A 16,607-nucleotide genomic window follows, 5' to 3' on the forward strand; every position below is an offset into this window, starting at 1 on the left:
CTGAAAGCCTGGTGCACCTTATACTTCACCAACCTAAACCCATTTCTCCCAGGCACTGTGTACAGCACTGCGTGGTGCCTTTGGTGAGAGAAATGGGGATTAAAAGCACTGAAGTTTCTGCAACTTCATCTCTTCAAACACTTTCTGATAATCCTACCATGAAATTACAGAAACAGCAGGACCAGAGCAAGCCTTACTATAAACTGTGCTTCCTCCATTTGTAAAGAAATCCAGATAAAATGTGGATTTGTGTCCCCTGAAATGGACCCCTGTTCCGCATGGGCTCCCCAGCATCCTGCATGGGCTCAGTTTCCCATTGCTCTGCTCCATTGTCTTGGTTGTCAGATGTTGGGCTTGTTTGCAGAGTCCATCTCTGCCTTTCCAGCATCTTTTGGATCCCAACAAGTCTGTCCTTGAACAGGGTAAATGAATAAAACCAAGCATGTTATTTGCTCTGTGGGACTGTCCTCTGCGGAGAAGGTGTACGCAGCCTTTGGGGAGCCACGCTGTGCGTCTGGGCTCATCTCCAGCGCTGTTGCTGATCGTCCTTGGTGCCTTGGTTGCACTTCTTTGGCCTGTCTGGTAGCTGCCGCTATTACAGAAACTGTTTGTAATGATTGCTTTAGAGTCAGATCAGCCCTGTATGGTAACTGGTGAGCACTGCGTGGTTTGCCGTACTGTGCTGTAGCAGGTCCCTAGTACTGAGGCATTTAAGCTCTCCTCAAACTGGTGATGTTCTGTTAATTTCCTTAATTCAGGCACTTATCCCCAAATGGTTTCACTTTCCTTTGGATGATAATAGCAGGGAGGCTCTGTAACCACCGGCAGAGCTGGGGGCTGAGGAAATTCTACAAAATCACCTCTCTCCCAGAAATTGTTTTGTCTGCTGGCTTAACAGGAGCATTCGGGCTGCACAGCAGGTTAGAGGTTTTACCCCTATTATACTCACTTAAACTGCCACCTTTTTCTCAGCACTGACATCATTAGCTATGACATGTTGCTGAAGCCTCTCCACAGAGGTGACCCAGTCCTTGCTGGAGCTATCAGGCAAAGCTAAAAGCCATATATATATATACACATTTAACTCTCTTCTTTCCAATATTGCTCACCCTGAAGCTGTCAGAGGTTCTGGTCTAACCCTACTGCCCTAACCCCTCTCTCGTCCCTCTGTTCCACTATATCCACGAGCTAGCCTGGGTTTCCAGTCCTGGCTCACTTTCCTCACCCGAAGATCCATATTAAATAACAATATTTACCAACTGCATATGTATGGCTGTATGACAGCCATGTAGCTGTCTGTTTGGTGGGAGCGTAGCCACAGGGGAAAGCCCTGCCAGAGGGATGTCTTCTGCTGAAAAGGAAAATCTTCACTTCAGATAGGAGCAGTTACTCATTTATTTCTAAGTACAATCTTACGTTAAGCAAACAAAGCAAAGCAAAGACTCGTTCCGCAGTGAGAGAATTCTCGTAGGAATGAGTGTACTGTGAGCACAGGCTGCCGGTGCTGTACTGAGCAGGATGAGGCCGCCCTGAGGCTGGGACCCCTGAAAACACCTTCCCCAGACAAGGCTGGAGATATGGTATGGAGGGGCTTGCACCCTGATCGGGTCCAGCAGGCTGAAGCGCAGACCCCAGAGCTGCTGCGGGTTCCGTGCCATATCCCTCGCCTGCCCCCGCTTCCCACTGCTCCGCCAGGGCTCCTGGCTCTGGCAGCCCCTGCTGTCACATCTTTCTTTTCATCTTTTCTGAGGAGGGGGGAGCTGAGAAGAGGGCTATGAGGATTTGGCCCCTTTTCCCTGTGTCTATCTGTTAATGGCATCGTTCCCACCCTGTGCTGCCACCATGCCCTGAGCACCATCCGTGCTGCAGCAGCAAGCGTTTTTGTGCCCTGTCGCTGCACACCTCCCCGCTTCTGTCTCCATCCAAGACATCACCTGGGCTGTTAGTAGCTGCCTGCAGCACAGGAGAATCCTGGCTTATGAACCTGCTCGCAATTGCTGCAGTTCCAGCCAGGAATAAACTGCTCTTAACCTAAATACTCCTCTGAGGACACTGAGCTTGGGGGAAGAAACATAACTGTGTTGTATCTAGTGCAAGCAGGAATAAGTAAGCCCAGCATATACTGTGTAACTCCAGCAAGACATCAGCAAAGGAGTTGGCGGGGGGAAGACCAGCTTTGAAGACAGCAAAGCAATAATGGCCTCTTTATATTGCAGTAAATGTAATGCTTTCAAATAAAACATATACTACTGCAGCTACGGAGACTGTAAAGGCATCCAAAGCAAAAGCCTTGTCCAAGTGCAGGCCGTGGCCTAAAACCACGAGGAAAAGTGAAACTCCAGCAAGTGGAAGCCCCCTTCATCCCGACTCAGGGGGAGCAGGAGCAGGTGGGGGCTGCAATGCTGCGGGGGGCCACATGGACAGAAAACACGGGGTCATTTATGTGTCATTTATGTGGCAAACCAGAAATGATAAAAACAACAGAACGAACTAGTGTGGGCAAAGCTCACTAGCACACTAAGCAGCCTTGGGAGGACATTTTAATCATTGAAACCTGGCATAAAATGGGTAAACTATGAGCGGATAGAGAGTCTGTGGTTAAATTTGCAGGGAAAATATTCTGCATTTTAAACAAATCTACTTAGGTGAGCCAGAGTCTACCACTAAATCTCAAGAATGTTTGATAACTAGAGACTTCAGGAAGACTATTGGTATTTTGGGATGCTCTGAGGAAGGCTATGGGGAGCACTACTTGGTATTATTCTGTACTTGAGGTATTTCAGCATTAATTGCACAGCTTTACTGAGAGATTACTAGTTTTAAAGTTAGCCTTATTGTTAGCCTAGGTGTTGAATAATGGATGATATTAAACTTTGGGTTAGGAATTCAGAAGACTGATTCGGAAGACATAGGGAAGAGATACTCAAAGTCTAACTTCTGTCAAAAAATGGTAGGATAAAAGTTATGTGTGAAGCATACGAACTGACAAAAGGTACCTTAAGCACTGATTCAGGTAAAATATAAATGACTAACCATGTCACGATTATACCTCTTTGTCTGGCTGACTTTCTCAGCCAGATTGATTCAGAATCCACCTAAGCCCTATAAGGAATTAGCAGGAAAATGCTTTGTTTGACAGTGCTGAGGTCGCTCGGGCAGCAAGCAGAGGTACTCAAAAATAAGCCCCACACACTGCCTAACCAGGGACCCTGCTCAGTCCAATCATAGAATCATAGTGAACAGCTCACTTGTACCCACAGATGCAAAAGTAGTATTTTGAGACCAAAACAAAAACAAAACCGGAACAAAATAAAACAAAAAACTCTCAAAAACAAATGAACAAAACCCACAAAAACTTTAGAAATGGATTGTGAGAGACTCAAGCATTTTTTCTTTTCCCAAAGATGCTCCTAATCCCCACTTACTCTGTAATATGATGTTGAAAATTAACAAGCAATAATTTTCTTGGAATTGATTTGCGTAAGAAATTAATTGTGGTAAGGAATATGATTTGGGTAAGAAATTAATTGTGTAAATGCTGAGAGGCAAAAGCAGTGCCAGCTTGTTTTGGAAAATATCAGGCACCTCAGCCCTGTAGCTGTGTAGGCACCAATGGGTCTCACTGCCCAAATTGCTGCTGCTGCAGCACTGGCCACAGATGCGGTCAGGGCATTGAACTGAGTTCTGATAAAGAGGAAAAACTAAAAATTGCAAGAAAGAATGAAAAAAGGAAAATCCCAAAGATGTCAGTTACTGGGGATTTTCAACTCTGTCCTGCAGAAGGCTATACTGCAAATTACTGCCATTTGTTTGTAAATAGGGCAAAATCAAACCCAAATCGGTGCTATGGACCTTGTGTGCCCGCGTGCTGACTGCTACCTTTGGATGTGTTAAAAGTATCAAGGACACATAAGTACAAGTGTCGCTGAAATAAAAACAGGTGGGATCCTTATTATTAACTTTCCTTAAAGTTCACATTTCAAAGCTATATTGGCCAAACCAGGAGGTAGAAAATAGAAAATTAATTTAAGAAAACACTTCAGTAAAAGTACGGTTTTAATTTTTATACATATTTCAGTGGCCCTTTTATGCACTAGGTTTAATGGCTGTATACACTATTACCAATGCATTATTGCCTGTCACAGCATTTATACCATCTCATTTATTCTGAACAATAGAGCAGCCTGTGCTGTAGTTCATCAGACCCACTGGTTATTGAAGTGGCTAATTGCACAGGCTGCACCTGGTGATCGGCTCTCGACAAGGCACAGCCCAATGGACAGGATCAAATACAATGAATGTGATTGCACTGAAGGTGTTTGCAGTTGAGAGGTTGCATTCTGCCATGGAATGTGTATCACTGAAAAAAGGCTTGTAAAATATCGGTATTTTAGTCTCATCCACCAAAAGGTGTGTGAAGTAATTCTGGCTCAAATGCACAGCCACTAGTGTCCTCTGGATTGAGTGATAGTATTTAACACCAGTGATACCAGACTTGTTTGTGCATCACCTCCTTACTTTAAGGATCAGTAGATTTTATTGCATGCCTATGTAAAGAAAGTACATCTCCAATCCTTCTTCTTCATATATATATATATATCCTGTGGTCCTTAGGTGCAAATGGCCAAGGAAGATGTCTCTCCAGCTTCACCATGACCTACATTTACTTTCTTTCCCAGAGAACTCCACATTTCATAAAACAGATAGTTGTGTAAAATGAAGAGCACGACCTCTGATATTTCCTCCACAATTCCGTGCAGCTGTATCGCTCATACAAACAGTAAACCACCAACACCTCACAGCGAAATGTGGCAACGTAACTTCACAAAATTGTCTTGCAATTACAGCCCGGTGTCAGAAGCAGTTTCTTGGCTTTGTGGTGAACCTCGGTGCTAAATTCCTCGCTGGAGCTGATTTGCAAGTCTTTCTCGATCATGCAAGGAAAAGTTCTAAGGTGAACTCTAGGCTATTTCCAGGAGTTTGATTGCATTGTTCAGAGTTGTTTCTGGTGGCTACACTTTTGAAAGACTATAATGGAGATTTCTGTTTTCCTTTTATTTTAGTGTTTTGGAGAAACGGTAATGCTTTGCTTTTGGGTGAAATTCAAATCAATGCAAACCTCATAAGCCAATAAAATTTTATAGATTGTTATCCAATATGTAATTTGTTACACAATATCTATGTGGCTTCTGTTTATTGAGACATAAAGACTTTACTTTTTTAAGGTAGATTTTATGTGAGAAGGGCATAAGAAGGAATAACCTTTCGTGCCTATTGTGCCATAAACTAAATTACCCTTAACCTAAATCATTTATCATGTTGTGGCATCCTAATGAGACCAAAATAAACCAACACAAACTGCCTGAAGTTTTCTGCAAGGGACAACTTTTATTTATATCAGCACCGTTGTTAGCTTGTAGCTTCACAGGTTGGCCACATGGATTTTACAGAGGGTAGCATGAGATGCTCTGAGCAATAACTGAAGAAAACTTATGAGGCTATAAACCTTGTGAAAGGGACTTTTTCACCCTTGCACCACACATCACAGGATGTGAGTGTAGAAGAGATGTTATAGGATAGTTACGTACTTTATGTTTATTTTCTGATAGTAACTTTCAGCTGGATGTGACTAATACCAGGAAGGCAAGGTGGTGCTCACTTCCCCAGCACTTCTGCACGTGAGGGGGACTCGGGTGCAGGTCAGCATGGCTTTTGTGAATTGGATCAGGAGGGCTGGAAAACCCTCCAGAAAGAATGAAACCTACCACAGTTGTGAAATACACTGTAATGTTCTGTATTTAGTACTAAGATGTTATTTTCTAATATAAAATTTCCCTTTGCAATATACGTTGACCTGTAAGCAATGTCGTTTTTTTACCCGTACAGTGTCAAAGGTAAATGAGCCTTTTTTTGTGTGTTCATTTGTTTGTTTGAGACAGATGCACAAACATAAAAGAAACTTTTACTCAGTAGGTCCTACTTGAAGTATGAGTATACCTACAGGTACACACACACAGAGCATAAACCTATTTGCTGCAGTATGTGATTGTATCATAAGCTAAGTGAAGATCCTAATCTTTAGAAAGCTGATCCAAATCTTCCTGAAGTCAGCGGGATATATTTCCCTGACTTTCATAAGGCTGAATCAGACCTTGTATGATGCTTACTGGCTACATTAATAAATATGTGATTTACCGTCCACATGATGTAATTGTGGTTGATATATTCAGATGTGTACAGAAATTGAAATATGTGTTGATGGTCTTGCACACTGATGAGGACTGATTTGCATATTAAGGAAATAAAAGTTAAAGATAGTGGATCCCTTCCCACCTAATACTTGCACTTTCCCCTAACAGATGATCATTTTTTTTCAAGGAGGAATGGACCAAAAGGGGGGTGCAATTCATTTATTTGTTGCTCTTAGCCTAGAACTGGTGAAAAAATTGTTTGTTGTTACTATGTAGTAACAACATTCTTTTATAAGAAAAAAAAAAAAGTTCACCATTTAAATCATCAGTAAATGTATGTATTCAGGAATGAAATGTAAGCCCATCATCTTCTCCTTATTGTCTCTATTCAATCTCCTAAACTCCTGCTGAACCTATAACATATGCTACTAGAGAAAACCCTGGACTGAGAGAGAGGCTGAGTCAACGATCAGAGTGGCATGCAGTGTAACCTCAGCAGAAGTTATTAGTGCCCACGTGCAATTTATGAGGGCAATCAAACATGTGGATGACAAGAAGTTGCGGAAGTGCTGCAGTATCCCAGGAAACAATCTGCATTACTAAGGACATAACTCCGGTGAAAGTATGATTAGCATACAGAACTGCAGACACTTCACTTCAAGATCCTCCTCAATGTCTCTTCTTCAAAACAGGAAGTGCATTTAAGTCCATTAGAGGCTGAACTCTAGTTTGAGGTTTTACAAATACAGCTCCAAGGAAATGTGCAGAAACATATTGATAGAGCAGTTTTGCAGGTATGCAAAGCTGAAAGTCATACTCATACAATAATTTGTCTGCAGTCATTGAGATGGATTTGATGGGCTTGGAAGAGCATCAGATTGTGGTTCTTCTGGCTTGTTTATTATATAGTAGTTCTAGAGGTTCATCCATAGTTTTGAACAGCAAGGAAACAACTATTTTCAAGCTAGACTGCTACTGTTTCAGTGTTGCTTTACAACCAAACCCATCAAGCTTTCTTAAAAGTTGCGTAAGTCTCTTGAGCCTTAGGAAAAGGATGCAGAAATACTTCAAAATGAGACTTTATTTTTTGTAGGTTTTGGATTCCTGTTGCATGGAAACACCTGAGATGGTGAGGGAAGGGGAGGGTGGAATGTGCCCACGGAATGTTGACTGTTCAGATTTACCAATCAAACTACTCCTTCAGAGAAAGAATCTTCTAAAATACAGTTCCAGGAAAATACTTAAATACATAATTTGCATTTTATAAGACAGCGGTCCTGGAACTACAGCAAAGAATGCACACAAGTATCTGAAACTGTGCTAACTAGTAACCTCTATTGATAAGAACCAACCATTCTACAAACTTAGCACTAGACAGACCCTGAAGCAGAAAGTTTACAGTCTAAAGATTCTTTAAATTCTGTGTTGTCTTGTGCTTCTCTTGATGTCCCCTGGACAGAAGTATTAGCTGTATTAAAAAGCCAGCCTATGCTTTTGCAGATAATTTGCCTTTTGGCACCTTTACAAAACATAGGGAAAATTTTGGTTGTTGACTTGATTTATTTTTATTGATGTGGAAAATGTAAATGTGATTCATTATTAAGAAATGCACTCAAGGATTTACTGTGACAGGATGTATTTTCAGGTTCTAAACATACTTGCAGTTGTGGCTTAAAACAAAGGACAACCTTTCTAAGAGATCTGCAGAAATAACATACTTTAGTAGTAACTAAAGTATACTTAAAATAATATACGTTAGTAGTAACCTCCAAAAGCAACCCTTGCTTTTGGTAAGGGTTAAGGAAGTGATATGGGGATAAGGAAATATCCTCTTCACTATTTTTTGATATTCTTAAAGTCTGTTAAAACAACAATAGGGACAGTTTACAACTAACAGTTTGATGTAAGTATGAAAGCAGAGAAAAGAGGTCCTTTTTATATCATTGTCAAAAGGAAAAGATTGCTTCTTGATTTAGGATCCTATATAACTGTATACAGCTGTGAGAGCTTGAAGAGCTGCATGAGGGTTATTATATGCAGGCTGGATTATTCTGACATCTAGGAGAGGATTTTGGAGCATCTTCAGTTGTTTCTGCTACTCTACCTCTATAGCTCAGTTTATGCTGCAGAGAATGTTGATCCGTATTTTTGAGGGTTGAAAAATGATTAACGTGTGTGTACAGACATTGGTACTTGGGGTTTTGCTTGGCAAGAGATGTGTTCTTGACTGGGTTATCAGTGTTTTTCAGAGATGCTAGAAGTCTCTATTGTATGGATGAGGGTACTCAGCTAATTCTGGGTGTTGCCTGAGAGCAGCCGGCGAGGAGGGGCCGGGAGAGGAGCTGAGCAGTGGCCCTGCACTCTGCGATTGAGAAACTGGGCCAACATAAAGGGAGAGGGATCATGCAGTCACCTAAGAACAGTACAGAGAACAAGATCAAAGTGAGAAACTAAGTTTCCTTAGATCGTTGTGAATTAATTCATAATAGACTATATTTGCAGTCTGCTCTTTAGCACTTAAAAGAAAAAAAAGAGTGTAAGTCTGGTCGTAGATCCACATGGAGGATTTTGCCTGCAGTACTCCTTTCTCCTTGCATGAGCCTAATCCTGAGAAACAAACAAACACAATCCCATCCCCATCAGCTGAACATCACGAGTCACAGCAGTGCTACCTACTCCTGTCTGAAAACAAAGCTGGGAAAGTGAGATCAGCCACATAAATCTTGGAAGAAAAATTGTCCTCGTGCATTTCGCTTATTCTGCAACAACAAAAATAAAACCACGTACAGATTAAGATTGCAGCAACTGTTTAAGAAGTATGCAGAAATATTTAGGATAGAAAAAAAGACAACAGGAGAATTAAAAAGGAATGTAGAACAGCTCATAATGAAGATGGATAATGACCATTGTCATTCAATTACACAACAGTAATATTCAAAACTTTAGGATTTCTTCATTACAGCAATTTTTCTTGTTAATTTTTGAATGCAGTGCAGGTTACCTAGATGCTTGGGACTATATTGAGAGATGTGTATAGTTCCCTAGCACCTAGTTATATTTTGGGGTACTTAATCGGAAGAATCATTTGCATAAGTACATTGCAAAACAAATGCTCCTCAAAATGGCCTGGAGTAAGATAGCTGTGTGTTTCATTCACTACTTATTTATTTATTTATTGTATTATAACAGGACATTTGGCATTGTGCAATTTCCTCAAACAACATATTTTGGTGTATAAATAGAGTCTAAATGAAAGTACTGAATAAGAGAGTAAAAAAGAGGCTTCTCAGAGCATTGATGTTACAAGAAAACAGGTTAAAGTCCTATTAGCTTTCAATGTACAATCTAATAGAGGAGAAAACAAAGCAGAAATGGAAAGGAGGTTCTGCCTAAAACAAAACAAAACAAAACAAACAAACAAAAAAAAGCTCAATGCCAGTCAAAATTGCTTGCTAAATATTTATATCCAGCCATGGTCAGGTTTGATGCAGATAGTTTTCATGGGCTTTCACAGTTCAGAATTTTAGAGTGATACATATTAAATAAGTGCATACATTAAGGCTAAAGTTATCTTAAATATTACCTCTCTCCATATTAGAAAATCCGAAATAAAATCATTACCCTTATCATACAGCAGATAAATGTAAAGGCTTTTATTTTTATTTATTTATTTATTTTTTCCCAAAGTGTCTTTGGTTCTCATTCCTGGCTGGCGTAAATTAACATTTCCCCATAAAGCTCAAAGCTATTCCTACTTACAGCACTGGAGTATCCAAACCTGTTTACGTGTCAAAAAATGAGAACACCTCCAGAATAGTAAGCTCACGCTCAAATCTCTTTAGTGTATCCAGGAAGAGAAAACATGTATAAATACTGATTACTATTCAAGCTAACATTTTGCTTTTCTAACATATTCTGAATCTATATAAATTGACTGCTGCATATCCAGCAGATGCAAATGTACTGATACTTATAAGTGTGACTCATTTGGAGTGCAGTATAATTATCAAGACATAAAACCAGTTTCTAAAAAAGATCATCTGTTATGAACAAAACAGGAGTCTAGTAGTAATTAATGTAATCAAAAGTATTAATGTTTATCTCTTTCTCTTACCCGCTTGCTGACACTTGGTAAGGTCTGCTCTCTGAATGAGCAAATAGCTCATACATGAACCCTAGGAAACAGGATGGATTGCAGAAGAAATTCATTAATAAACAAACAAGAATCAATTAATCTTAGGCATAGAATAACATCATAATTTTTAAGCAACATGATGCAATTGGTATATGTGGTGTGAACTGACTTTGAAGTAACTTTGAGGGAACCTAGATGTGCCTGTGGAATTCCCAGCAAAAAGAAAGGCAAATTTAATTGCAGGAAAAGGGAAAATAGGCTGGTCTTATTTTAAATGTGCCAAGTGATTCTTTGAAATAAAAAGAGCCTCTAACCTTGTGCTTATATTTAGATCACATTAACATGTGCTTCTCCTTATATATTCAACAACACAGCTCATAACCATGTTTTCTTTACAAATTGCTAATTTAAATAGAAAAATAAAGTCTGTAAGCTGTACTATGCTTTGAAACACGACCATCGTCTTCTAAAAATCAAAACAGTGCTTAATGTCTGATATGTGGCAAGTTGTTAAAGAAAGACATGGCTATTTATATTTTATTAAATCCTAATAAATCATTTATCTTCTGAGCCTTAATTGAGAATGGCGGGCCTTCTGTTCACCCAGATCAGGCTTGGTTGGCCAGGGAAACATCACCCAGTTTCCAGCCCCTTGGCCTTCCTCCTCTCCGGCTTATCCAGTGCATGGACTACAGCCCTTGCAGGGGCATTGCCCTTTACATGCTCGTACTTGTCTCACAGTTGTGGAGACAAAATACTGTAAAGCAGCTCTCTCTGGTAATTTTTTCAGGACTGAACATACAATCAAGGACTAATCGGCCAGATTTATGATATTAAAACCATGAGCATAGCTGAAATAGAGGACCTGTGCCATTATTTAACTGGGGAAAGGCTTAGGACTCTGCTTCCTGCTGCTGTGTGGTTTGTTTCCCCCCAAATTCAGACTAATAATAAAAAAATAATAATTAATAATAATAAAAAGTCACAACTGCAAGGTGATAGGAATAATTTAAAGTATTACCAGCATCTCTGTTCCTGGAGTATTAAATGATTAAAACCAGGACAATAAACTTCATTGTAGCTAAATGATAACTGGGCTCAGTTGGCTTGACACTGGCATGGCTATTACGAGTGGAATGGTAGGGGATAAACTTGTGTTTTAATGACAGACCTTCAGCCAACTTTTCCTTGGTTATGGATTTAGTTATTGTTAAGCCAGCATGAGAGCCCTCTGCTTCTCTCTTCTGTTGTAGCACACAAAAAACCTTCTATAGGAAAGGTACTTGGCACAATGAAGCTGCTAGAAACTCTAGCCCTTTTCTCCTTGGGTTTGTTTAAAGGACTTCCCTCTCCTTTCCATTTTCTGAATTCCACCAGCATCCAGATCTGTTGCTCAAGCAGAACAGGTGAATAAACATGTTTGTTCCCTGTCTAGACACTAGTACAATCACTCTGCTATTCTACTCCCTGTCTTAAAAAACATAGATTATGATGAATTAAGTCCGATTTCACATAGAATCCAGCTTGATTATTTTCTTCTTTTCCTCAATATCAAGGAGATTCTAAATAATAGCAATAAACAGAAATAACATCACCAAGGAGGAAGGGAATGATAAGGATCATCATTTCACGCTGAATCATTTACTTGTTAAACAATAAGCCCTGAAATTAACTGTCCCTCCTGACACATATGCATGCATATATGCATGCAAATAAAATGATTAGAGACTTCATCTTAGGCAAAAATAATGGCCATGTATGGTTCAGCTAATCTTAAAGTCACCCTGGCATTACTGTCCTGCCTGGTTCCTATTTATATTATTTATTATTCAACATAGTCTCATTGCCAGCTGGTTTAAATTCATCTAACCTGTAAGTATTTCTGTCCTCCTAGGTCAGCACAGAAATAGTCCCAGCCTCCTTATTTGTTGCTGCAGAGCAATGCACGGCTATTACAAAATCTAAATATTTCCTGACAGCTCTCTGGGGAAATCTGAGGTTAATAATTTACATTCATGGTGTCGTTAATACCTTCTGTCAGGCTGAAGACCACTTGTTAATAACTTGGCAGATTTCCAGGTTCTTGTCCAAAATTAGCTCTGTTTTCACTTTGGGCTTTGTTTACAAATATGAACACTAATCCCTGAATTCCCAAGGCAGCAGTGACAGGCACACCCCCTGCTCCCCTTCCGAAGGAATTTCTCCAGGCCCCTGGTCCAAAAGAGTGTTTCTCCAGCTCTTCAAAAAGGACTGACTCCACCGATGTCCTGCTCAACCGCACGCTGACTTTAGGAGGAGCTTTTGGTGGGTTGGTGGGTCTCTGGGCACAGCGTGCAACCACACTGCATTGGGCACGGGAACCCCCAGGTGTTGCCTTGAGACTGGGTTCCACAAAGTCTTAGCTTTCTTTCCTTTCCTACAGCTTTTCTGTGGTATCTTGTTTATCTGGGAAAACCTGATTTTTTTTTTTTTTTTATTTTTTTTCTGACAAGTTGTCCCAGGATGTTTGTAGCCCCAGAAGGGAGCCCAGGGAGCGGACAGGGGACACTCGATGCACCATGTCTTTCCAAGTGTCATGTTTAATACTGAGTCAGAACCACTCATGGTACATGTCATGTCTTGCTTTCTTTCATACCTTGTGCCTGACATGCTGTGCATGCAAAGTATGTAATTCATCCTTTCTCTTCTCCAGAATAGGGAATATGAAAATGAATAGTTTCTTAATAAACTGTCCACAGCAGTATTTTTTTACGTAGAAGAAGCTGCTAGCCAGGTGCTGCAATGACGAGCAACTGGCGCTCGTGCTGGGCTTGGGAGCCCAGCATCTGAAGCTGGCTGGCTGTAATTGGGAGAAATAACAAACAGTGAGCAACAATGAAATGCGAGAGAGAGAGATCATTTCAGATGTTAGAGCAATAAACTGCAAATGAGATTCTGTGCCAGTAAATGTATGATCCATCAACAAGCCAAGAACAATAAAAAGGGGGACTCTCCCAGCGAACAGTGAATTCCTGCTGCATGCTGATCAGAGATCTGTGAGCTGTTGCGGGGAAATCCCCTCGCCCTTTAGCTCAAGGACTGGGTGCCAGATAAAGGCAGATAAATTGCTGGGTGTCGGGGCCTCATTATTATGCTTTTGTGTAATGCAGTAGTTTGCCCTCAGCAGGAGTGGTAGGAACCAAATGAGGTGACCTGAACCTCCACGCACTGCGATCCACTGCACAGCCGCCAGCTGGAGGTATAGAGGTATAAGGAATGCAGGAGGAAGAGTTTTTTTTACTAAAGGCTATTATTTTGTTTCAAAGGAGAGCCCCAGAAAGATATCACGATACCTCTAATATGGATTTTAATAAAAAGGTCTGTGATATTAAATACGAAGCAAGCAAAAGATTACAATGAAAACTCTGAATAGCAGACTTTGTGGTGGCACAAATTAAAGTGTTCCTGTGATATAAGGCTCATATTGAAACAACCACTACCTGCATGAGATCTTGAAAGAGGTGAAGTCTTCAAGATATCATTGTAAAGCTTTATCAGCAGTTCCTTTATTAATATCCCCATCCTTGAAGAAACCTACACAGTATCTTTTGAAGACATTCTAATTTTGATCCCATTTTACTGAAGAAATGGGAATTTTGCTACTAACTTCAATTGGAATAGAATCAAGGTTCTTATCATTATTAAACTGATAATATTTGGAAGGCTGTTTTCTAGAGTTCTTAAGCTTTTACTCACATGTATTAAGTAGAAATTAAACTTTTTATGCATGAAGAATAATGCACGCTTTTAGTATTTGGGTAACATTTAAATATTTAGTTTTAGTGTTTTATGACTATGTTAAAATAAATATGATAATTAGTTCACAAGTTATATTTTCAGGTTTGGTAAATTTAATACTTTCAGAACTCTCCAAGTATTTCATAATGTATTTTATTGAAAATTGGTCCACACTTACACTTCGACCAAACTTCTACAGCCTTTCTTATCAGACTTTTTCCATCTCAATGTTTGTTCAGTAATTACTATAGACTGTATTGAGTGATCAGCAGAGAATCTTCTAATTGCTGGAAATTATCTATATGTTAAAAACTTTTTAACTCTAATTCACATGGACGTTGTTCTCTTCTGTAGTTTGCAGAGATGTCCAAAGATTAGTTTGAAGCTGCCATGTCATCCAAACTTATAGGGCAGGTTTCATACACGTGTGAATGTCCACTTCTACATATATAGAAGTTAAGTGATAGCAGCAGTATTTTATCTGAAGAATGTGTGCAGCTATCATATTTTGCCCTTGTAGTTCTGTCAGTTACAAGAAAAAGAGATGGAAAGTCCTACACCAGGATGAATAACCTGAATGACACATGAATTTTGAAGTCATAATCCAAGCCCTTATATAAAGCTCATGTATGGCTTAAATTGCCATCATGTTGTAATAGATGTTAAAATCCTTCTGAAATGTCTTTATTTAACTATTCTGATTAGTAGGTTCTACATGAGAACTTGAACTTTCCACAGGTCTGATAATGAATACTGCTTTGGTATATACAGCATTATTTAAATGCTTAATGATTATGATTGTTTCAATTTTTTCTCTGAAAAGATTTTGATGACAGATGATAGTCCTTGTGCTGATACAGGGGCATGGCAAGGGATGAAACTAAAAGAGCAAGAGAGCTCTGTCCTGGTAAGTGGAAAAAAGGGCTAGGTGACCTAAGCGTTGTATTGGAACTAAAGTGGCATTAGATCTTGTTCCTGTCATTGTGAGGTCTTGCAGTCATCCAGATGGGGGAATGACTGAAACATATGTAGGTCAGTCCACCTTCTTTTAGTGAAAATCTTCTGTAAAAGGTTGGGGAATACCTGGATCTTGACTCCATCAGGAGATGGCTGAGGCTATGACTGCGTTACACAGCTGGGCCAGGAACTTAACATACTCTCAAGTCTAGTAACTTATGTAATATATTTTGTTTTTTCTATTTTCATACATACTGCGTGCTATACAACACAAGACTTAAGCTGCAAACAAAAATGGAAAAGAAATGGAAAATTGTATTTGAGTTTAATTCTTCCAGCACGCATCCAAGACTGGTGTATCTGCAAATGCAAAGAGATAGCAGGTCAATAGCACATAAGCTTTTGGCAAAGCACTGTAAATATTGCCTACAGAAACTTCTAAGCTTGAATTAGTTTTGTCTTCCCTCAGTTGCTGGAAACATGGCAGTCACTGCTAAATACTGCTATCACTGCTGCAAATCTTTCTTTAAGGTTATCCATTTTGCCCCAGGAAGCTTTTGTGGCTGACATTTTTCTTTCTGTCAAACAACGTAAGATAAATAATTACTCTGCTTTACCTCACTCTGCTTCTGCCTCACTTCTGTTTAGTTTATGAAAAGAGTTGCAGGCTACCAATCCACTGTCAAAGACACCTAGGCTTATCCTCATTACAAATTTACTGTAGCAAAGACATTTTCCTGAAATCAGAAGCGATAATTTCTGCTAGAAGCAGAGGATACTTAGCACTGAGACACATATAGTTGAAACTGAAGCACAATTGTAGTGGGGTATGAGTCCTTGTGGTTCTTGATATCACGTTTTAAGATCTTAAAGTTGAGCAGCTTACTCATTGTAAATGGATGCTGATCCTTGCTGCCGCCTCCAGGAATATCAGTAATGAATACTAATCTTCACGATATATGTTTCTAAACTACTTAAGCTGATACAATTGCTTTTTACATTATATAGGGTAATGTGGGGTGACTAACTAACAGAAAACAATCATTCACTGAATATTTTAAAAAATGCATATGATGACTTGCCTCAATTAAGTGTCAAATATTCTGTACTATCCTCAATTTGGGCAGTCTTACATATAAGTGGTATTCCAACAGGTAATCCTACATGTGCTGGAGAATACAAATAGTAATTACTATAAACTAAAGGGTTGACTCTGTAACCATACATTGTCTTTAACTGACTTGAGCCACAACATGTTTATATACAAAGCCAGGCATAAGTGGCTACAGAAATCAAGGAAAAGGAAATAAATAAAGAGGAATCAAATTTCTGGGATTTTATTTGTAATGAAATCAGGGCCTGTGGTTCTGGTAATGGGCTAAGCAGTTCATTTGAATGCCATTTACTGTTCTGGGCAGGGTTAACCTGAATTGGAAGAATATTTTAGTTTTATCATTTCCCTGAAATATATCTGGAGATGAGTCTGGACCGAAGCCAACACTTGGCACAGCTCAGTGTTGTTCTTGAAAGGCTGCAGGTGTGAAGAC

At 39.6% G+C, this 16,607-nt stretch overlaps 1 protein-coding gene across 5 annotated transcripts in view; it reads left to right on the top strand.

The window, feature by feature from the left end:
* The window catches only part of CNTN6 (contactin 6), a 143,617-nt gene that overhangs the window by 5,071 nt on the left and 121,939 nt on the right, over positions 1 to 16,607 (top strand). Inside the window, exon 1 of one of the 5 annotated variants that reach the window (XM_040568938.1) lies at positions 12,830 to 12,931. The exons of the other annotated variants lie outside the window; for them this stretch is intronic. The gene's annotated coding sequence lies outside the window, so the exon portion shown is untranslated. Of the gene's footprint in view, positions 1 to 12,829; positions 12,932 to 16,607 lie in introns of those variants that run through there. 5 annotated transcript variants of the gene reach the window in all.

Source organism: Cygnus olor, chromosome 10 (assembly GCF_009769625.2).
Source record: "Cygnus olor isolate bCygOlo1 chromosome 10, bCygOlo1.pri.v2, whole genome shotgun sequence".
NCBI classification, from domain to species: domain Eukaryota; kingdom Metazoa; phylum Chordata; class Aves; order Anseriformes; family Anatidae; genus Cygnus; species Cygnus olor.